Source organism: Xenopus laevis, chromosome 1L, assembly GCF_017654675.1.
Source record: "Xenopus laevis strain J_2021 chromosome 1L, Xenopus_laevis_v10.1, whole genome shotgun sequence".
Taxonomy (NCBI): domain Eukaryota; kingdom Metazoa; phylum Chordata; class Amphibia; order Anura; family Pipidae; genus Xenopus; species Xenopus laevis.
This window is the reverse complement of record NC_054371.1, coordinates 231,612,643-231,636,616: the sequence shown is the minus strand read 5'-3', so window position 1 is coordinate 231,636,616 and position 23,974 is coordinate 231,612,643. Positions and strand designations below refer to the sequence as shown.

General features: G+C 39.8%; 1 long non-coding RNA gene across 11 annotated transcripts in view; it reads left to right on the top strand.

Moving 5' to 3' along the window:
* Positions 1-757: 757 nt before the first annotated feature.
* Positions 758-23,974, top strand: part of LOC121396065 — a 56,487-nt gene continuing 33,270 nt past the window's right edge. Inside the window, exons 1-13 of one of the 11 annotated variants that reach the window (XR_005962801.1) lie at positions 758-1,984; positions 3,767-3,992; positions 4,185-4,442; positions 5,989-8,729; positions 9,701-11,202; positions 12,176-12,440; positions 13,413-13,677; positions 14,651-14,915; positions 15,889-16,153; positions 17,127-18,627; positions 19,597-19,861; positions 20,835-21,099; positions 22,073-23,813. This is a non-coding gene — a long non-coding RNA (uncharacterized LOC121396065). Of the gene's footprint in view, positions 1,985-3,766; positions 3,993-4,184; positions 4,443-5,232; positions 8,730-9,700; positions 11,203-12,175; positions 12,441-13,412; positions 13,678-14,650; positions 14,916-15,888; positions 16,154-17,126; positions 18,628-19,596; positions 19,862-20,834; positions 21,100-22,072; positions 23,814-23,974 lie in introns of those variants that run through there. The other 10 variants (XR_005962805.1, XR_005962810.1, XR_005962802.1 and 7 more) reach the window with 10 other exon arrangements.

Here is a 23,974-nt window from a genome sequence, read left to right as displayed (position 1 = left end):
TCTGAGGCCAACCAAGGACTGTTGTTACTTTTAGGGGTGATTCTGATTAGAGGCATTCTGTCATAATCCCAGTTTGTAGCTGCATCTCATTTATCACTGTGGTAACTTTTTGACACCTCCTGCCTAAAAATGCAGAATTTTACCATCTACAATTTTATTCTCAAAACTACAGCAAAAATTCACCCGGGACAAAACAGTGTCACTGAGACAAAAGTCACAATAAATTGACTTTGACAAAGACATTGACTTTAGTGCATTTGGATAAAAAAGTCACCCAGACAAAAAAAAGGTGCCACAAGAAAAATACCCACTGACTTTGATTAAGCGAAATGAGACAAGTTCACTCATTACTAATTACCAATGGATATAATGTCATGCTTCTCGTTTATTTCTGTAAGAAGTTATGCCATTATATTGTTGGTCCTGTCTCTACTTACAGTCGGCTCTTCTGACTAAGTATTTGGATTTACCGGAGGACCAGTTTTAATTTTTCACCCCATACAAAAAAGTTTGTGATTATTTAGTTGTATGCCCTTAGAACCCATAGCCTGAAAGTGGGCAAATGTGTGACTTAGCCTGGAGGCATGGAGGCTTCTCACCCGTGTCAGAAATTTATTAGTGGTGTTTATGTGGGGAATTGCCTCTGGGAGCTGGAAAAAAAGAAGTTGAGAAGGCCTTCTACTGGATTGATAATGTGATAGATACAGCTAATTTTTCAATGCAAAGCCAACTCTACAAAGCTGCAGATGAGAAAGTGCTTTCTGTTTTGGGTGATCTATGTATCAGAAATACATCAAAGGTTTTTATAAGGGGAATTGGTTCAGATTAGAAATGTATCATTTGGGTTTATACGGGAAATCAATCCTAGAAAGTTGTGAAAGCCTTCCACTGGATTGATAATGTGACAGATACAGCTAATTTTTCAATGCAAAGCCAATTTTACATTACCCAAAACTAGGCCCTCTCTTGTGTTTCAATTATTAAGAAAGTGCTTTTTGTTTTGGGCATTGTATGTTTTGGGCACTCCATTTAGAAATCCACCTTCTCCAAGAAAAAGCACAATTGTCTGTGGAAGAGCCATTAGCTGACCAATTTGATATCACCCAAAACTAAGCTCTCTCTTGTGTTCTCTTGATGGTCAGAAAGTGCTTCCTGTTTTGGGTGTTATCGATTGGAGAATTCAACTTTGCAGCAAAGGGATGATTTATATTTGTTTCAGACTGATTATGTAGCACCCAAAACGGGGCTCTCTCTTGTGACTGAATTATGATGAGAAAGTGCTTTCTGTTTTGGGCATTCTGGCCATCAGATATACGACATGGAATTGGATGTTGAGAGGCAGCTTGTGAAAAAAAGGCATGGAGGCTTATCATCCGTGTCAGAAATTTATTAGTGGTGTTTATGTGGGGAATTACCTCTGGGAGCTGGAAAAAAAGAAGTTGAGAAGGCCTTCCACTGGATTGATAATGTGACAGATACAGCTGATTTTTCAATGAAAAGCCAACTCTACAAAGCTGCAGATAATTTTATTTAAGGTATTATTACTTTCTACTATTTAACATCTAAGAGTTTCCTCTGGTTGCTAGTTTCTACCCTGGATATCACTAATGTTAATTAGGAAGTCTGTCCCTTGCCCCACCCAGACAGGTGACTGCAAAACAATAGTGTCTTAATTATATGCATACCGCTTGGCAATTGATTGGCTAATGGTCTTCTAGGATCTACAGATATAAGTGCCAGATCTAGGGAAGGCAATCCACAGTCTCCAGCAGAAAGCACTGAAGCTCCTCAAGTGACCCTCTGCAAGATGTTTCTTGTACACTCCAATATTACTCCAATGGGTTTGGAGTCAAATCTTCAAGGGCCTTGCAAAAAAAATCCTCTGCAGAGTAAAAGAACCAACAGTGGAAAGGGACTGAAGATTCCTACAGGCTAGTTATGCATCACCCAGAACAAGGCTCTCTTCTTTTGACCTTCATGGATGGTGAGAAAGTGCTTTCTGTTTTGGGTGATCTATGCATCAGAATTACATCAAAGGTTTTTATAAGGGGAATTGGTTCAGATTAGAAATGTATCATTTGGGTTTATATTTGACATCAATCCTAGAAAGTTGTGAAAGCCTTCCAATGGATTGATAATGTGACAGATACAACTTATTAGTGGTGCTTGCGAAGCAAAGCATCACTACTGTTATCTTGCAAACTTATTTTTATTCTTCTTCCGTATGAAAGTTTGGCGCGTAACTAGTCCCGCACCGTTTGTCCTAGACCCATGAATGAGGTGTCAAATCGTGCGGCTTAATCGGGAATGGGGTGGTATGACTTTTCTAAGGGGTGGGTGGTTAATTGCCCCTTGTGGGGGCAATTAACCACCCCGAAAAGTCCCATAGATTAACATTGAGGCCAAATTTTGACGGATTCTAGCACAGAGAGGGAATCTTGTAGAAACGTTAAATTTACCACATTTGAAGAGGTTTGCGACCTGTGTCAGATGATACCCCACACGAGGGTATAAGTTTTACCCCCGGGGCAGGAGAGGTCCCCAAATTTGCCCCATTGACTTATAATGGGGGAATTTATCGAATAATTAGTTTGTCGCAGACCCATGAATGAGGTGTCAAACCGTTCAGCTTATTCGGGAATGGGTGTTGTGACTTTTCTGTCCTATTTTGGGGACCCAAAAAAGTGAGCGGAGCCGCAAACAACCAATCAGATTTTCCCTATTGACTTCAATGAGAAAATGTAAACAGCTGTAATTCTCACAGTAATAAAGCCAGAGCTCCCAAACTTGGCACCGTGGGTCACTGGGTGACTGCGGCCAAAACTTACAAAAAGTGGGCGGAGTCTACAACAGCCAATCAAATTTCAGCCATTCAATTAAATAGGAAATTTTAAACTGCTGCCGCTCTTAGACGGTTAATGGCAGCCTCCTCAAAGTTGGCACAGTTGGTCACTGGGGGACTGGGATTAAAATTAAGAAAGTGGGTGGAGCCAAAACCAACCAATCAGATTTCTTTGATTGGTTTTAATGGGAAAAATTAAGAAGGCTGCCATTCTCTCAGTATTGATGTCAGGGACCTTGAATATCACAAATGTGGTCGCTGGGGGTTTCCACTTCAAGTTTAGAAAAAGTGGGCGGAGCCACCAACAACCAATCAATTTTCATTCATTGATTTTCAATAGAAAAAAATAGAAATGCTGCCATTTTTACACATTAAATGACAGCATTCCCAAACTTTGGTATGTTAGTCACTGAGTGACTGTGGTTCACAATTAGGAAAAAAAGGGGCGGGGCAACAACAGCCAATCAGATTTGGGCCTGAGTTTTGCCACGGCAAGCAGCACTCACATTTTCTTCAGGAAATGTACCTCTCTAGTTTTAAATGCAATGCCAATTTTACATTACTCAAAACTAGGCCCTCTCTTGTGTTTCAATTATTAAGAAAGTGCTTTTTGTTTTGGGTATTGTATGTTTTGGGCACTCCATTTAGAAATCCACCTTCTCCAAGAAAAAGCACAATTGTCTGTGGTAGAGCCGTTAGCTGACCAATTTGATATCACCCAAAACTAAGCTCTCTCTTGTGTTCTCTTGATGGTCAGAAAGTGCTTCCTGTTTTGGGCGTTATCGATTGGAGAATTCAACTTTGCAGCAATGGGATGATTTATATTTGTTTCAGACTGATTATGTAGCACCCAAAACGGGGCTCTCTCTTGTGACTGAATTATGATGAGAAAGTGCTTTCTGTTTTGAGCGTTCTGGCCATCAGATATACGACATGGAATTGGATGTTGAGAGGCAGCTTGTGAAAAAAAGGCATGGAGGCTTATCATCCATGTCAGAAATTTATTAGTGGTGTTTATGTGGGGAATTACCTCTGGGAGCTGGAAAAAAAGAAGTTGAGAAGGCCTTCTACTGGATTGATAATGTGACAGATACATCTGATTTTTCAATGAAAAGCCAACTCTACAAAGCTGCAGATAATTTTATTTAAGGTATTATTACTTTCTACTATTTAACATCTAAGAGTTTCCTCTGGTTGCTAGTTTCTACCCTGGATATCACTAATGTTAATTAGGAAGTCTGTCCCTTGCCCCGCCCAGACAGGTGACTGCAAAACAATAGTGTCTTAATTATATGCATACCGCTTGGCAATTGATTGGCTAATAGTCTTCTAGGATCTACAGATATAAGTGCCAGATCTAGGGAAGGCAATCCACAGTCTCCAGCAGAAAGCACTGAAGCTCCTCAAGTAACCTCTGCAAAGATGTTTCTTGTACACTCCAATATTACTCCAATGGGTTTGGAGTCAAATCTTCAAGGGCCTTGCAAAAAAAAATCCTCTGCAGAGTAAAAGAACCAACAGTGGAAAGGGACTGAAGATTCATACAGGCTAGTTATGCATCACCCAGAACAAGGCTCTCTTCTTTTGACCTTCAGGGATGGTGAGAAAGTGCTTTCTGTTTTGGTTGATCTATGTATCAGAATTACATCAAAGGTTTTTATAAGGGGAATTGGTTCAGATTAGAAATGTATCATTTGGGTTTATATGGGAAATCAATCCTAGAAAGTTGTGAAAGCCTTCCAATGGATTGATAATGTGTCAGATACAACTGATTTTCAATGCAAAGCCAATTTTACATTACCCAAAACTAGGCCCTCTCTTGTGTTTCAATTATTAAGAAAGTGCTTTTTGTTTTGGGCATTGTATGTTTTGGGCACTCCATTTAAGAAATCCACACTTTCCAAGAAAAGCACAATTGTCTGTGGAAGAGCCGTTAGCTGACCAATTTGATATCACCCAAAACTAAGCTCCCTCTTGTGTTCTCTTGATGGTCAGAAAGTGCTTCCTGTTTTGGGCGTTATCGATTGGAGAATTCAACTTTGCAGCAATGGGATGATTTATATTTGTTTCCAGACTGATTATGTAGCACCCAAAACGGGGCTCTCTCTTGTGACTGAATTATGATGAGAAAGTGCTTTCTGTTTTGGGCGTTCTGGCCATCAGATATACGACATGGAATTGGATGTTGAGAGGCAGCTTGTGAAAAAAAGGCATGGAGGCCTTATCATCCGTGTCAGAAATTTATTAGTGGTGTTTATGTAAGGGGAATTGCTTCTGGGAGCTGGAAAAAAAGAAGTTGAGAAGGCCTTCCACTGGCTTGATAATGTGACAGATACAGCTAATTTTTCAAACGCAAAGCCAATTTTACATTACCCAAACTAGGCCCCATCTCTTGGTGTTTCAAATTATTAAGAAAGTGCTTTTTGTTTTGGGCATTGTATGTTTTGGGCACTCCATTTAGAAATCCACCTTCTCCAAGAAAAAGCACAATTGTCTGTGGAAGAGCCGTTAGCTGACCAATTTGATATCACCCAAAACTAGCTCTCTCTTGTGTTCTCTTGATGGTCAGAAAGTGCTTCCTGTTTTGGGCGTTATCGATTGGAGAATTCAACTTTGCAGCAATGGGATGATTTATATTTGTTTCAGACTGATTATGTAGCACCCAAAACGGGGCTCTCTCTTGTGACTGAATTATGATGAGAAAGTGCTTTTCTGTTTTGGGCGTTCTGGCCATCAGATAAACGACATGGAATTGGATGTTGAGAGGCAGCTTGTGAAAAAAAGGCATGGAGGCTTATCATCCGTGTCAGAAATTTATTAGTGGTGTTTATGTGGGGAATTACCTCTGGGAGCTGGAAAAAAAGAAGTTGAGAAGGCCTTCTACTGGATTGATAATGTGACAGATACATCTGATTTTTCAATGGAAAGCCAACTCTACAAAGCTGCAGATAATTTTATTTAAGGTATTATTACTTTCTACTATTTAACATCTAAGAGTTTCCTCTGGTTGCTAGTTTCTACCCTGGATATCACTAATGTTAATTAGGAAGTCTGTCCCTTGCCCCGCCCAGACAGGTGACTGCAAAACAATAGTGTCTTAATTATATGCATACCGCTTGGCAATTGATTGGCTAATGGTCTTCTAGGATCTACAGATATAAGTGCCAGATCTAGGGAAGGCAATCCACAGTCTCCAGCAGAAAGCACTGAAGCTCCTCAAGTGACCTCTGCAAGATGTTTCTTGTACACTCCAATATTACTCCAATGGGTTTGGAGTCAAATCTTCAAGGGCCTTGCAAAAAAAAATCCTCTGCAGAGTAAAAGAACCAACAGTGGAAAGGGACTGAAGATTCCTACAGGCTGATTATGCATCACCCAGAACAAGGCTCTCTTCTTTTGACCTTCATGGATGGTGAGAAAGTGCTTTCTGTTTTGGGTGATCTATGTATCAGAAATACATCAAAGGTTTTTATAAGGGGAATTGGTTCAGATTAGAAATGTATCATTTGGGTTTATACGGGAAATCAATCCTAGAAAGTTGTGAAAGCCTTCCAATGGATTGATAATGTGTCAGATACAACTGATTTTCAATGCAAAGCCAATTTTACATTACCCAAAACTAGGCCCTCTCTTGTGTTTCAATTATTAAGAAGTGCTTTTTGTTTTGGGCATTGGTATGTTTTGGGCACTCCATTTAGAAATCCACCTTCTCCAAGAAAAAGCACAATTGTCTGTGGAAGAGCCGTTAGCTGACCAATTTGATATCACCCAAAACTAAGCTCTCTCTTGTGTTCTCTTGATGGTCAGAAAGTGCTTCCTGTTTTGGGCGTTATCGATTGGAGAATTCAAACTTTGCAGCAATGGGATGATTTATATTTGTTTCAGACTGATTATGTAGCACCCAAAACGGGGCTCTCTCTTGTGACTGAATTATGATGAGAAAGTGCTTTCTGTTTTGGGCGTTCTGGCCATCAGATATACGACATGGAAATTGGATGTTGAGAGGCAGCTTGTGAAAAAAAGGCATGGAGGCTTATCATCCGTGTCAGAAATTTATTAGTGGTGTTTATGTGGGGGAATTACCTGTGGGAGCTGGAAAAAAAGAAGTTGAGAAGGCCTTCTACTGGATTGATAATGTGACAGATACATCTGATTTTTCAATGAAAGCCAACTCTACAAAGCTGCAGATAATTTTATTTAAGGTATTATTACTTTCTACTATTTAACATCTAAGAGTTTCCTCTGGTTGCTAGTTTCTACCCTGGATATCACTAATGTTAATTAGGAAGTCTGTCCCTTGCCCCACCCAGACAGGTGACTGCAAAACAATAGTGTCTTAATTATATGCATACCGCTTGGCAATTGATTGGCTAATGGTCTTCTAGGATCTACAGATATAAGTGCCAGATCTAGGGAAGGCAATCCACAGTCTCCAGCAGAAAGCACTGAAGCTCCTCAAGTGACCTCTGCAAGATGTTTCTTGTACACTCCAATATTACTCCAATGGGTTTGGAGTCAAATCTTCAAGGGCCTTGCAAAAAAAATCCTCTGCAGAGTAAAAGAACCAACAGTGGAAAGGGACTGAAGATTCCTACAGGCTGATTATGCATCACCCAGAACAAGGCTCTCTTCTTTTGACCTTCATGGATGGTGAGAAAGTGCTTTCTGTTTTGGGTGATCTATGTATCAGAAATACATCAAAGGTTTTTATAAGGGGAATTGGTTCAGATTAGAAATGTATCATTTGGGTTTATACGGGAAATCAATCCTAGAAAGTTGTGAAAGCCTTCCAATGGATTGATAATGTGTCAGATACAACTGATTTTCAATGCAAAGCCAATTTTACATTACCCAAAACTAGGCCCTCTCTTGTGTTTCAATTATTAAGAAAGTGCTTTTTGTTTTGGGCATTGTATGTTTTGGGCACTCCATTTAGAAATCCACCTTCTCCAAGAAAAAGCACAATTGTCTGTGGAAGAGCCGTTAGCTGACCAATTTGATATCACCCAAAACTAAGCTCTCTCTTGTGTTCTCTTGATGGTCAGAAAGTGCTTCCTGTTTTGGGCGTTATCGATTGGAGAATTCAACTTTGCAGCAATGGGATGATTTATATTTGTTTCAGACTGATTATGTAGCACCCAAACGGGGCTCTCTCTTGTGACTGAATTATGATGAGAAAGTGCTTTCTGTTTTGGGCGTTCTGGCCATCAGATATACGACATGGAATTGGATGTTGAGAGGCAGCTTGTGAAAAAAAGGCATGGAGGCTTATCATCCGTGTCAGAAATTTATTAGTGGTGTTTATGTAAGGGGAATTACCTCTGGGAGCTGGAAAAAAAGAAGTTGAGAAGGCCTTCTACTGGATTGATAATGTGACAGATACAGCTGATTTTTCAATGCAAAGCCAACTCTACAAACCTGCAGATAATTTTATTTAAGGTATTATTACTTTCTACTATTTAACATCTAAGAGTTTCCTCTGGTTGCTAGTTTCTACCCTGGATATCACTAATGTTAATTAGGAAGTCTGTCCCTTGCCCCGCCCAGACAGGTGACTGCAAAACAATAGTGTCTTAATTATATGCATACCGCTTGGCAATTGATTGGCTAATGGTCTTCTAGGATCTACAGATATAAGTGCCAGATCTAGGGAAGGCAATCCACAGTCTCCAGCAGAAAGCACTGAAGCTCCTCAAGTGACCTCTGCAAGATGTTTCTTGTACACTCCAATATTACTCCAATGGGTTTGGAGTCAAATCTTCAAGGGCCTTGCAAAAAAAATCCTCTGCAGAGTAAAAGAACCAACAGTGGAAAGGGACTGAAGATTCCTACAAGCTGATTATGCATCACCCAGAACAAGGCTCTCTTCTTTTGACCTTCATGGATGGTGAGAAAGTGCTTTCTGTTTTGGGTGATCTATGTATCAGAAATACATCAAAGGTTTTTATAAGGGGAATTGGTTCAGATTAGAAATGTATCATTTGGGTTTATACGGGAAATCAATCCTAGAAAGTTGTGAAAGCCTTCCAATGGATTGATAATGTGTCAGATACAACTGATTTTCAATGCAAAGCCAATTTTACATTACCCAAAACTAGGCCCTCTCTTGTGTTTCAATTATTAAGAAAGTGCTTTTTGTTTTGGGCATTGTATGTTTTGGGCACTCCATTTAGAAATCCACCTTCTCCAAGAAAAAGCACAATTGTCTGTGGAAGAGCCGTTAGCTGACCAATTTGATATCACCCAAAACTAAGCTCTCTCTTGTGTTCTCTTGATGGTCAGAAAGTGCTTCCTGTTTTGGGCGTTATCGATTGGAGAATTCAACTTTGCAGCAATGGGATGATTTATATTTGTTTCAGACTGATTATGTAGCACCCAAAACGGGGCTCTCTCTTGTGACTGAATTATGATGAGAAAGTGCTTTCTGTTTTGGGCGTTCTGGCCATCAGATATACGACATGGAATTGGATGTTGAGAGGCAGCTTGTGAAAAAAAGGCATGGAGGCTTATCATCCGTGTCAGAAATTTATTAGTGGTGTTTATGTGGGGAATTACCTCTGGGAGCTGGAAAAAAAGAAGTTGAGAAGGCCTTCTACTGGATTGATAATGTGACAGATACAGCTGATTTTTCAATGCAAAGCCAACTCTACAAAGCTGCAGATAATTTTATTTAAGGTATTATTACTTTCTACTATTTAACATCTAAGAGTTTCCTCTGGTTGCTAGTTTCTACCCTGGATATCACTAATGTTAATTAGGAAGTCTGTCCCTTGCCCCACCCAGACAGGTGACTGCAAAACAATAGTGTCTTAATTATATGCATACCGCTTGGCAATTGATTGGCTAATGGTCTTCTAGGATCTACAGATATAAGTGCCAGATCTAGGGAAGGCAATCCACAGTCTCCAGCAGAAAGCACTGAAGCTCCTCAAGTGACCTCTGCAAGATGTTTCTTGTACACTCCAATATTACTCCAATGGGTTTGGAGTCAAATCTTCAAGGGCCTTGCAAAAAAAATCCTCTGCAGAGTAAAAGAACCAACAGTGGAAAGGGACTGAAGATTCCTACAGGCTGATTATGCATCACCCAGAACAAGGCTCTCTTCTTTTGACCTTCATGGATGGTGAGAAAGTGCTTTCTGTTTTGGGTGATCTATGTATCAGAAATACATCAAAGGTTTTTATAAGGGGAATTGGTTCAGATTAGAAATGTATCATTTGGGTTTATACGGGAAATCAATCCTAGAAAGTTGTGAAAGCCTTCCAATGGATTGATAATGTGTCAGATACAACTGATTTTCAATGCAAAGCCAATTTTACATTACCCAAAACTAGGCCCTCTCTTGTGTTTCAATTATTAAGAAAGTGCTTTTTGTTTTGGGCATTGTATGTTTTGGGCACTCCATTTAGAAATCCACCTTCTCCAAGAAAAAGCACAATTGTCTGTGGAAGAGCCGTTAGCTGACCAATTTGATATCACCCAAAACTAAGCTCTCTCTTGTGTTCTCTTGATGGTCAGAAAGTGCTTCCTGTTTTGGGCGTTATCGATTGGAGAATTCAACTTTGCAGCAATGGGATGATTTATATTTGTTTCAGACTGATTATGTAGCACCCAAAACGGGGCTCTCTCTTGTGACTGAATTATGATGAGAAAGTGCTTTCTGTTTTGGGCGTTCTGGCCATCAGATATACGACATGGAATTGGATGTTGAGAGGCAGCTTGTGAAAAAAAGGCATGGAGGCTTATCATCCGTGTCAGAAATTTATTAGTGGTGTTTATGTAGGGGAATTACCTCTGGGAGCTGGAAAAAAAGAAGTTGAGAAGGCCTTCTACTGGATTGATAATGTGACAGATACAGCTGATTTTTCAATGCAAAGCCAACTCTACAAAGCTGCAGATAATTTTATTTAAGGTATTATTACTTTCTACTATTTAACATCTAAGAGTTTCCTCTGGTTGCTAGTTTCTACCCTGGATATCACTAATGTTAATTAGGAAGTCTGTCCCTTGCCCCGCCCAGACAGGTGACTGCAAAACAATAGTGTCTTAATTATATGCATACCGCTTGGCAATTGATTGGCTAATGGTCTTCTAGGATCTACAGATATAAGTGCCAGATCTAGGGAAGGCAATCCACAGTCTCCAGCAGAAAGCACTGAAGCTCCTCAAGTGACCTCTGCAAGATGTTTCTTGTACACTCCAATATTACTCCAATGGGTTTGGAGTCAAATCTTCAAGGGCCTTGCAAAAAAAATCCTCTGCAGAGTAAAAGAACCAACAGGGGAAAGGGACTGAAGATTCCTACAAGCTGATTATGCATCACCCAGAACAAGGCTCTCTTCTTTTGACCTTCATGGATGGTGAGAAAGTGCTTTCTGTTTTGGGTGATCTATGTATCAGAAATACATCAAAGGTTTTTATAAGGGGAATTGGTTCAGATTAGAAATGTATCATTTGGGTTTATACGGGAAATCAATCCTAGAAAGTTGTGAAAGCCTTCCAATGGATTGATAATGTGTCAGATACAACTGATTTTCAATGCAAAGCCAATTTTACATTACCCAAAACTAGGCCCTCTCTTGTGTTTCAATTATTAAGAAAGTGCTTTTTGTTTTGGGCATTGGATGTTTTGGGCACTCCATTTAGAAATCCACCTTCTCCAAGAAAAAGCACAATTGTCTGTGGAAGAGGCGTTAGCTGACCAATTTGATATCACCCAAAACTAAGCTCTCTCTTGTTTTCTCTTGATGGTCAGAAAGTGCTTCCTGTTTTGGGCGTTATCGATTGGAGAATTCAACTTTGCAGCAATGGGATGATTTATATTTGTTTCAGACTGATTATGTAGCACCCAAAACGGGGCTCTCTCTTGTGACTGAATTATGATGAGAAAGTGCTTTCTGTTTTGGGCGTTCTGGCCATCAGATATACGACATGGAATTGGATGTTGAGAGGCAGCTTGTGAAAAAAAGGCATGGAGGCTTATCATCCGTGTCAGAAATTTATTAGTGGTGTTTATGTAAGGGGAATTGCCTCTGGGAGCTGGAAAAAAAGAAGTTGAGAAGGCCTTCTACTGGATTGATAATGTGACAGATACAGCTGATTTTTCAATGCAAAGCCAACTCTACAAACCTGCAGATAATTTTATTTAAGGTATTATTACTTTCTACTATTTAACATCTAAGAGTTTCCTCTGGTTGCTAGTTTCTACCCTGGATATCACTAATGTTAATTAGGAAGTCTGTCCCTTGCCCCGCCCAGACAGGTGACTGCAAAACAATAGTGTCTTAATTATATGCATACCGCTTGGCAATTGATTGGCTAATGGTCTTCTAGGATCTACAGATATAAGTGCCAGATCTAGGGAAGGCAATCCACAGTCTCCAGCAGAAAGCACTGAAGCTCCTCAAGTGACCTCTGCAAGATGTTTCTTGTACACTCCAATATTACTCCAATGGGTTTGGAGTCAAATCTTCAAGGGCCTTGCAAAAAAAATCCTCTGCAGAGTAAAAGAACCAACAGGGGAAAGGGACTGAAGATTCCTACAAGCTGATTATGCATCACCCAGAACAAGGCTCTCTTCTTTTGACCTTCATGGATGGTGAGAAAGTGCTTTCTGTTTTGGGTGATCTATGTATCAGAAATACATCAAAGGTTTTTATAAGGGGAATTGGTTCAGATTAGAAATGTATCATTTGGGTTTATACGGGAAATCAATCCTAGAAAGTTGTGAAAGCCTTCCAATGGATTGATAATGTGTCAGATACAACTGATTTTCAATGCAAAGCCAATTTTACATTACCCAAAACTAGGCCCTCTCTTGTGTTTCAATTATTAAGAAAGTGCTTTTTGTTTTGGGCATTGGATGTTTTGGGCACTCCATTTAGAAATCCACCTTCTCCAAGAAAAAGCACAATTGTCTGTGGAAGAGGCGTTAGCTGACCAATTTGATATCACCCAAAACTAAGCTCTCTCTTGTTTTCTCTTGATGGTCAGAAAGTGCTTCCTGTTTTGGGCGTTATCGATTGGAGAATTCAACTTTGCAGCAATGGGATGATTTATATTTGTTTCAGACTGATTATGTAGCACCCAAAACGGGGCTCTCTCTTGTGACTGAATTATGATGAGAAAGTGCTTTCTGTTTTGGGCGTTCTGGCCATCAGATATACGACATGGAATTGGATGTTGAGAGGCAGCTTGTGAAAAAAAGGCATGGAGGCTTATCATCCGTGTCAGAAATTTATTAGTGGTGTTTATGTAGGGGAATTACCTCTGGGAGCTGGAAAAAAAGAAGTTGAGAAGGCCTTCTACTGGATTGATAATGTGACAGATACAGCTGATTTTTCAATGCAAAGCCATCTCTACAAACCTGCAGATAATTTTATTTAAGGTATTATTACTTTCTACTATTTAACATCTAAGAGTTTCCTCTGGTTGCTAGTTTCTACCCTGGATATCACTAATGTTAATTAGGAAGTCTGTCCCTTGCCCCACCCAGACAGGTGACTGCAAAACAATAGTGTCTTAATTATATGCATACCGCTTGGCAATTGATTGGCTAATGGTCTTCTAGGATCTACAGATATAAGTGCCAGATCTAGGGAAGGCAATCCACAGTCTCCAGCAGAAAGCACTGAAGCTCCTCAAGTGACCTCTGCAAGATGTTTCTTGTACACTCCAATATTACTCCAATGGGTTTGGAGTCAAATCTTCAAGGGCCTTGCAAAAAAAATCCTCTGCAGAGTAAAAGAACCAACAGTGGAAAGGGACTGAAGATTCCTACAAGCTGATTATGCATCACCCAGAACAAGGCTCTCTTCTTTTGACCTTCATGGATGGTGAGAAAGTGCTTTCTGTTTTGGGTGATCTATGTATCAGAAATACATCAAAGGTTTTTATAAGGGGAATTGGTTCAGATTAGAAATGTATCATTTGGGTTTATACGGGAAATCAATCCTAGAAAGTTGTGAAAGCCTTCCAATGGATTGATAATGTGTCAGATACAACTGATTTTCAATGCAAAGCCAATTTTACATTACCCAAAACTAGGCCCTCTCTTGTGTTTCAATTATTAAGAAAGTGCTTTTTGTTTTGGGCATTGTATGTTTTGGGCACTCCATTTAGAAATCCACCTTCTCCAAGAAAAAGCACAATTGTCTGTGGAAGAGCCGTTAGCTGACCAATTTGATATCACCCAAAACTAAGCTCTCTCTTGTGTTCTCTTGATGGTCAGAAAGTGCTTCCTGTTTTGGGCGTTATCGATTGGAGAATTCAACTTTGCAGCAATGGGATGATTTATATTTGTTTCAGACTGATTATGTAGCACCCAAAACGGGGCTCTCTCTTGTGACTGAATTATGATGAGAAAGTGCTTTCTGTTTTGGGCGTTCTGGCCATCAGATATACGACATGGAATTGGATGTTGAGAGGCAGCTTGTGAAAAAAAGGCATGGAGGCTTATCATCCGTGTCAGAAATTTATTAGTGGTGTTTATGTAAGGGGAATTACCTCTGGGAGCTGGAAAAAAAGAAGTTGAGAAGGCCTTCTACTGGATTGATAATGTGACAGATACAGCTGATTTTTCAATGCAAAGCCAACTCTACAAACCTGCAGATAATTTTATTTAAGGTATTATTACTTTCTACTATTTAACATCTAAGAGTTTCCTCTGGTTGCTAGTTTCTACCCTGGATATCACTAATGTTAATTAGGAAGTCTGTCCCTTGCCCCGCCCAGACAGGTGACTGCAAAACAATAGTGTCTTAATTATATGCATACCGCTTGGCAATTGATTGGCTAATGGTCTTCTAGGATCTACAGATATAAGTGCCAGATCTAGGGAAGGCAATCCACAGTCTCCAGCAGAAAGCACTGAAGCTCCTCAAGTGACCTCTGCAAGATGTTTCTTGTACACTCCAATATTACTCCAATGGGTTTGGAGTCAAATCTTCAAGGGCCTTGCAAAAAAAATCCTCTGCAGAGTAAAAGAACCAACAGGGGAAAGGGACTGAAGATTCCTACAGGCTGATTATGCATCACCCAGAACAAGGCTCTCTTCTTTTGACCTTCATGGATGGTGAGAAAGTGCTTTCTGTTTTGGGTGATCTATGTATCAGAAATACATCAAAGGTTTTTATAAGGGGAATTGGTTCAGATTAGAAATGTATCATTTGGGTTTATACGGGAAATCAATCCTAGAAAGTTGTGAAAGCCTTCCAATGGATTGATAATGTGTCAGATACAACTGATTTTCAATGCAAAGCCAATTTTACATTACCCAAAACTAGGCCCTCTCTTGTGTTTCAATTATTAAGAAAGTGCTTTTTGTTTTGGGCATTGGATGTTTTGGGCACTCCATTTAGAAATCCACCTTCTCCAAGAAAAAGCACAATTGTCTGTGGAAGAGGCGTTAGCTGACCAATTTGATATCACCCAAAACTAAGCTCTCTCTTGTTTTCTCTTGATGGTCAGAAAGTGCTTCCTGTTTTGGGCGTTATCGATTGGAGAATTCAACTTTGCAGCAATGGGATGATTTATATTTGTTTCAGACTGATTATGTAGCACCCAAAACGGGGCTCTCTCTTGTGACTGAATTATGATGAGAAAGTGCTTTCTGTTTTGGGCGTTCTGGCCATCAGATATACGACATGGAATTGGATGTTGAGAGGCAGCTTGTGAAAAAAAGGCATGGAGGCTTATCATCCGTGTCAGAAATTTATTAGTGGTGTTTATGTAAGGGGAATTGCCTCTGGGAGCTGGAAAAAAAGAAGTTGAGAAGGCCTTCTACTGGATTGATAATGTGACAGATACAGCTGATTTTTCAATGCAAAGCCATCTCTACAAACCTGCAGATAATTTTATTTAAGGTATTATTACTTTCTACTATTTAACATCTAAGAGTTTCCTCTGGTTGCTAGTTTCTACCCTGGATATCACTAATGTTAATTAGGAAGTCTGTCCCTTGCCCCGCCCAGACAGGTGACTGCAAAACAATAGTGTCTTAATTATATGCATACCGCTTGGCAATTGATTGGCTAATGGTCTTCTAGGATCTACAGATATAAGTGCCAGATCTAGGGAAGGCAATCCACAGTCTCCAGCAGAAAGCACTGAAGCTCCTCAAGTGACCTCTGCAAGATGTTTCTTGTACACTCCAATATTACTCCAATGGGTTTGGAGTCAAATCTTCAAGGGCCTTGCAAAAAAAATCCTCTGCAGAGTAAAAGAACCAACAGGGGAAAGGGACTGAAGATTCCTACAAGCTGATTATGCATCACCCAGAACAAGGCTCTCTTCTTTTGACCTTCATGGATGGTGAGAAAGTGCTTTCTGTTTTGGGTGATCTATGTATCAGAAATACATCAAAGGTTTTTATAAGGGGAATTGGTTCAGATTAGAAATGTATCATTTGGGTTTATACGGGAAATCAATCCTAGAAAGTTGTGAAAGCCTTCCAATGGATTGATAATGTGTCAGATACAACTGATTTTCAATGCAAAGCCAATTTTACATTACCCAAAACTAGGCCCTCTCTTGTGTTTCAATTATTAAGAAAGTGCTTTTTGTTTTGGGCATTGTATGTTTTGGGCACTCCATTTAGAAATCCACCTTCTCCAAGAAAAAGCACAATTGTCTGTGGAAGAGGCGTTAGCTGACCAATTTGATATCACCCAAAACTAAGCTCTCTCTTGTTTTCTCTTGATGGTCAGAAAGTGCTTCCTGTTTTGGGCGTTATCGATTGGAGAATTCAACTTTGCAGCAATGGGATGATTTATATTTGTTTCAGACTGATTATGTAGCACCCAAAACGGGGCTCTCTCTTGTGACTGAATTATGATGAGAAAGTGCTTTCTGTTTTGGGCGTTCTGGCCATCAGATATACGACATGGAATTGGATGTTGAGAGGCAGCTTGTGAAAAAAAGGCATGGAGGCTTATCATCCGTGTCAGAAATTTATTAGTGGTGTTTATGTAAGGGGAATTGCCTCTGGGAGCTGGAAAAAAAGAAGTTGAGAAGGCCTTCTACTGGATTGATAATGTGACAGATACAGCTGATTTTTCAATGCAAAGCCAACTCTACAAACCTGCAGATAATTTTATTTAAGGTATTATTACTTTCTACTATTTAACATCTAAGAGTTTCCTCTGGTTGCTAGTTTCTACCCTGGATATCACTAATGTTAATTAGGAAGTCTGTCCCTTGCCCCACCCAGACAGGTGACTGCAAAACAATAGTGTCTTAATTATATGCATACCGCTTGGCAATTGATTGGCTAATGGTCTTCTAGGATCTACAGATATAAGTGCCAGATCTAGGGAAGGCAATCCACAGTCTCCAGCAGAAAGCACTGAAGCTCCTCAAGTGACCTCTGCAAGATGTTTCTTGTACACTCCAATATTACTCCAATGGGTTTGGAGTCAAATCTTCAAGGGCCTTGCAAAAAAAATCCTCTGCAGAGTAAAAGAACCAACAGTGGAAAGGGACTGAAGATTCCTACAGGCTGATTATGCATCACCCAGAACAAGGCTCTCTTCTTTTGACCTTCATGGATGGTGAGAAAGTGCTTTCTGTTTTGGGTGATCTATGTATCAGAAATACATCAAAGGTTTTTATAAGGGGAATTGGTTCAGATTAGAAATGTATCATTTGGGTTTATACGGGAAATCAATCCTAGAAAGTTGTGAAAGCCTTCCAATGGATTGATAATGTGTCAGATACAACTGATTTTCAATGCAAAGCCAATTTTACATTACCCAAAACTAGGCCCTCTCTTGTGTTTCAATTATTAAGAAAGTGCTTTTTGTTTTGGGCATTGTATGTTTTGGGCACTCCATTTAGAAATCCACCTTCTCCAAGAAAAAGCACAATTGTCTGTGGAAGAGCCGTTAGCTGACCAATTTGATATCACCCAAAACTAAGCTCTCTCTTGTGTTCTCTTGATGGTCAGAAAGTGCTTCCTTTTTGGGCGTTATCGATTGGAGAATTCAACTTTGCAGCAATGGGATGATTTATATTTGTTTCAGACTGATTATGTAGCACCCAAAACGGGGCTCTCTCTTGTGACTGAATTATGATGAGAAAGTGCTTTCTGTTTTGGGCGTTCTGGCCATCAGATATACGACATGGAATTGGATGTTGAGAGGCAGCTTGTGAAAAAAAGGCATGGAGGCTTATCATCCGTGTCAGAAATTTATTAGTGGTGTTTATGTAGGGGAATTACCTCTGGGAGCTGGAAAAAAAGAAGTTGAGAAGGCCTTCTACTGGATTGATAATGTGACAGATACAGCTGATTTTTCAATGCAAAGCCAACTCTACAAAGCTGCAGATAATTTTATTTAAGGTATTATTACTTTCTACTATTTAACATCTAAGAGTTTCCTCTGGTTGCTAGTTTCTACCCTGGATATCACTAATGTTAATTAGGAAGTCTGTCCCTTGCCCCGCCCAGACAGGTGACTGCAAAACAATAGTGTCTTAATTATATGCATACCGCTTGGCAATTGATTGGCTAATGGTCTTCTAGGATCTACAGATATAAGTGCCAGATCTAGGGAAGGCAATCCACAGTCTCCAGCAGAAAGCACTGAAGCTCCTCAAGTGACCTCTGCAAGATGTTTCTTGTACACTCCAATATTACTCCAATGGGTTTGGAGTCAAATCTTCAAGGGCCTTGCAAAAAAAATCCTCTGCAGAGTAAAAGAACCAACAGGGGAAAGGGACTGAAGATTCCTACAAGCTGATTATGCATCACCCAGAACAAGGCTCTCTTCTTTTGACCTTCATGGATGGTGAGAAAGTGCTTTCTGTTTTGGGTGATCTATGTATCAGAAATACATCAAAGGTTTTTATAAGGGGAATTGGTTCAGATTAGAAATGTATCATTTGGGTTTATACGGGAAATCAATCCTAGAAAGTTGTGAAAGCCTTCCAATGGATTGATAATGTGTCAGATACAACTGATTTTCAATGCAAAGCCAATTTTACATTACCCAAAACTAGGCCCTCTCTTGTGTTTCAATTATTAAGAAAGTGCTTTTTGTTTTGGGCATTGGATGTTTTGGGCCATTTAGAAATCCACCTTCTCCAAGAAAAAGCACAATTGTCTGTGGAAGAGGCGTTAGCTGACCAATTTGATATCACCCAAAACTAAGCTCTCTCTTGTTTTCTCTTGATGGTCAGAAAGTGCTTCCTGTTTTGGGCGTTATCGATTGGAGAATTCAACTTTGCAGCAATGGGATGATTTATATTTGTTTCAGACTGATTATGTAGCACCCAAAACGGGGCTCTCTCTTGTGACTGAATTATGATGAGAAAGTGCTTTCTGTTTTGGGCGTTCTGGCCATCAGATATACGACATGGAATTGGATGTTGAGAGGCAGCTTGTGAAAAAAAGGCATGGAGGCTTATCATCCGTGTCAGAAATTTATTAGTGGTGTTTATGTAAGGGGAATTGCCTCTGGGAGCTGGAAAAAAAGAAGTTGAGAAGGCCTTCTACTGGATTGATAATGTGACAGATACAGCTGATTTTTCAATGCAAAGCCATCTCTACAAACCTGCAGATAATTTTATTTAAGGTATTATTACTTTCTACTATTTAACATCTAAGAGTTTCCTCTGGTTGCTAGTTTCTACCCTGGATATCACTAATGTTAATTAGGAAGTCTGTCCCTTGCCCCGCCCAGACAGGTGACTGCAAAACAATAGTGTCTTAATTATATGCATACCGCTTGGCAATTGATTGGCTAATGGTCTTCTAGGATCTACAGATATAAGTGCCAGATCTAGGGAAGGCAATCCACAGTCTCCAGCAGAAAGCACTGAAGCTCCTCAAGTGACCTCTGCAAGATGTTTCTTGTACACTCCAATATTACTCCAATGGGTTTGGAGTCAAATCTTCAAGGGCCTTGCAAAAAAAATCCTCTGCAGAGTAAAAGAACCAACAGGGGAAAGGGACTGAAGATTCCTACAAGCTGATTATGCATCACCCAGAACAAGGCTCTCTTCTTTTGACCTTCATGGATGGTGAGAAAGTGCTTTCTGTTTTGGGTGATCTATGTATCAGAAATACATCAAAGGTTTTTATAAGGGGAATTGGTTCAGATTAGAAATGTATCATTTGGGTTTATACGGGAAATCAATCCTAGAAAGTTGTGAAAGCCTTCCAATGGATTGATAATGTGTCAGATACAACTGATTTTCAATGCAAAGCCAATTTTACATTACCCAAAACTAGGCCCTCTCTTGTGTTTCAATTATTAAGAAAGTGCTTTTTGTTTTGGGCATTGGATGTTTTGGGCACTCCATTTAGAAATCCACCTTCTCCAAGAAAAAGCACAATTGTCTGTGGAAGAGGCGTTAGCTGACCAATTTGATATCACCCAAAACTAAGCTCTCTCTTGTTTTCTCTTGATGGTCAGAAAGTGCTTCCTGTTTTGGGCGTTATCGATTGGAGAATTCAACTTTGCAGCAATGGGATGATTTATATTTGTTTCAGACTGATTATGTAGCACCCAAAACGGGGCTCTCTCTTGTGACTGAATTATGATGAGAAAGTGCTTTCTGTTTTGGGCGTTCTGGCCATCAGATATACGACATGGAATTGGATGTTGAGAGGCAGCTTGTGAAAAAAAGGCATGGAGGCTTATCATCCGTGTCAGAAATTTATTAGTGGTGTTTATGTAAGGGGAATTGCCTCTGGGAGCTGGAAAAAAAGAAGTTGAGAAGGCCTTCTACTGGATTGATAATGTGACAGATACAGCTGATTTTTCAATGCAAAGCCATCTCTACAAACCTGCAGATAATTTTATTTAAGGTATTATTACTTTCTACTATTTAACATCTAAGAGTTTCCTCTGGTTGCTAGTTTCTACCCTGGATATCACTAATGTTAATTAGGAAGTCTGTCCCTTGCCCCACCCAGACAGGTGACTGCAAAACAATAGTGTCTTAATTATATGCATACCGCTTGGCAATTGATTGGCTAATGGTCTTCTAGGATCTACAGATATAAGTGCCAGATCTAGGGAAGGCAATCCACAGTCTCCAGCAGAAAGCACTGAAGCTCCTCAAGTGACCTCTGCAAGATGTTTCTTGTACACTCCAATATTACTCCAATGGGTTTGGAGTCAAATCTTCAAGGGCCTTGCAAAAAAAATCCTCTGCAGAGTAAAAGAACCAACAGTGGAAAGGGACTGAAGATTCCTACAAGCTGATTATGCATCACCCAGAACAAGGCTCTCTTCTTTTGACCTTCATGGATGGTGAGAAAGTGCTTTCTGTTTTGGGTGATCTATGTATCAGAAATACATCAAAGGTTTTTATAAGGGGAATTGGTTCAGATTAGAAATGTATCATTTGGGTTTATACGGGAAATCAATCCTAGAAAGTTGTGAAAGCCTTCCAATGGATTGATAATGTGTCAGATACAACTGATTTTCAATGCAAAGCCAATTTTACATTACCCAAAACTAGGCCCTCTCTTGTGTTTCAATTATTAAGAAAGTGCTTTTTGTTTTGGGCATTGTATGTTTTGGGCACTCCATTTAGAAATCCACCTTCTCCAAGAAAAAGCACAATTGTCTGTGGAAGAGCCGTTAGCTGACCAATTTGATATCACCCAAAACTAAGCTCTCTCTTGTGTTCTCTTGATGGTCAGAAAGTGCTTCCTGTTTTGGGCGTTATCGATTGGAGAATTCAACTTTGCAGCAATGGGATGATTTATATTTGTTTCAGACTGATTATGTAGCACCCAAAACGGGGCTCTCTCTTGTGACTGAATTATGATGAGAAAGTGCTTTCTGTTTTGGGCGTTCTGGCCATCAGATATACGACATGGAATTGGATGTTGAGAGGCAGCTTGTGAAAAAAAGGCATGGAGGCTTATCATCCGTGTCAGAAATTTATTAGTGGTGTTTATGTAAGGGGAATTACCTCTGGGAGCTGGAAAAAAAGAAGTTGAGAAGGCCTTCTACTGGATTGATAATGTGACAGATACAGCTGATTTTTCAATGCAAAGCCAACTCTACAAACCTGCAGATAATTTTATTTAAGGTATTATTACTTTCTACTATTTAACATCTAAGAGTTTCCTCTGGTTGCTAGTTTCTACCCTGGATATCACTAATGTTAATTAGGAAGTCTGTCCCTTGCCCCGCCCAGACAGGTGACTGCAAAACAATAGTGTCTTAATTATATGCATACCGCTTGGCAATTGATTGGCTAATGGTCTTCTAGGATCTACAGATATAAGTGCCAGATCTAGGGAAGGCAATCCACAGTCTCCAGCAGAAAGCACTGAAGCTCCTCAAGTGACCTCTGCAAGATGTTTCTTGTACACTCCAATATTACTCCAATGGGTTTGGAGTCAAATCTTCAAGGGCCTTGCAAAAAAAATCCTCTGCAGAGTAAAAGAACCAACAGTGGAAAGGGACTGAAGATTCCTACAGGCTGATTATGCATCACCCAGAACAAGGCTCTCTTCTTTTGACCTTCATGGATGGTGAGAAAGTGCTTTCTGTTTTGGGTGATCTATGTATCAGAAATACATCAAAGGTTTTTATAAGGGGAATTGGTTCAGATTAGAAATGTATCATTTGGGTTTATACGGGAAATCAATCCTAGAAAGTTGTGAAAGCCTTCCAATGGATTGATAATGTGTCAGATACAACTGATTTTCAATGCAAAGCCAATTTTACATTACCCAAAACTAGGCCCTCTCTTGTGTTTCAATTATTAAGAAAGTGCTTTTTGTTTTGGGCATTGTATGTTTTGGGCACTCCATTTAGAAATCCACCTTCTCCAAGAAAAAGCACAATTGTCTGTGGAAGAGCCGTTAGCTGACCAATTTGATATCACCCAAAACTAAGCTCTCTCTTGTGTTCTCTTGATGGTCAGAAAGTGCTTCCTGTTTTGGGCGTTATCGATTGGAGAATTCAACTTTGCAGCAATGGGATGATTTATATTTGTTTCAGACTGATTATGTAGCACCCAAAACGGGGCTCTCTCTTGTGACTGAATTATGATGAGAAAGTGCTTTCTGTTTTGGGCGTTCTGGCCATCAGATATACGACATGGAATTGGATGTTGAGAGGCAGCTTGTGAAAAAAAGGCATGGAGGCTTATCATCCGTGTCAGAAATTTATTAGTGGTGTTTATGTGGGGAATTACCTCTGGGAGCTGGAAAAAAAGAAGTTGAGAAGGCCTTCTACTGGATTGATAATGTGACAGATACAGCTGATTTTTCAATGCAAAGCCAACTCTACAAAGCTGCAGATAATTTTATTTAAGGTATTATTACTTTCTACTATTTAACATCTAAGAGTTTCCTCTGGTTGCTAGTTTCTACCCTGGATATCACTAATGTTAATTAGGAAGTCTGTCCCTTGCCCCGCCCAGACAGGTGACTGCAAAACAATAGTGTCTTAATTATATGCATACCGCTTGGCAATTGATTGGCTAATGGTCTTCTAGGATCTACAGATATAAGTGCCAGATCTAGGGAAGGCAATCCACAGTCTCCAGCAGAAAGCACTGAAGCTCCTCAAGTGACCTCTGCAAGATGTTTCTTGTACACTCCAATATTACTCCAATGGGTTTGGAGTCAAATCTTCAAGGGCCTTGCAAAAAAAATCCTCTGCAGAGTAAAAGAACCAACAGTGGAAAGGGACTGAAGATTCCTACAGGCTGATTATGCATCACCAGAACAAGGCTCTCTTCTTTTGACCTTCATGGATGGTGAGAAAGTGCTTTCTGTTTTGGGTGATCTATGTATCAGAAATACATCAAAGGTTTTTATAAGGGGAATTGGTTCAGATTAGAAATGTATCATTTGGGTTTATACAGGAAATCAATCCTAGAAAGTTGTGAAAGCCTTCCAATGGATTGATAATGTGTCAGATACAACTGATTTTCAATGCAAAGCCAATTTTACATTACCCAAAACTAGGCCCTCTCTTGTGTTTCAATTATTAAGAAAGTGCTTTTTGAGGGCTTAGTTTTGGGTGATATCAAATTGTTCAGCTAACGGCCTTCCACAGACAATTGTGCTTTTCTTGGAGAAGGTGGATTTCTAAATGGAGGCCCAAAACATACAATGCCCAAAACAAAAAGCACTTTCTTAATAATTGAAACACAAGA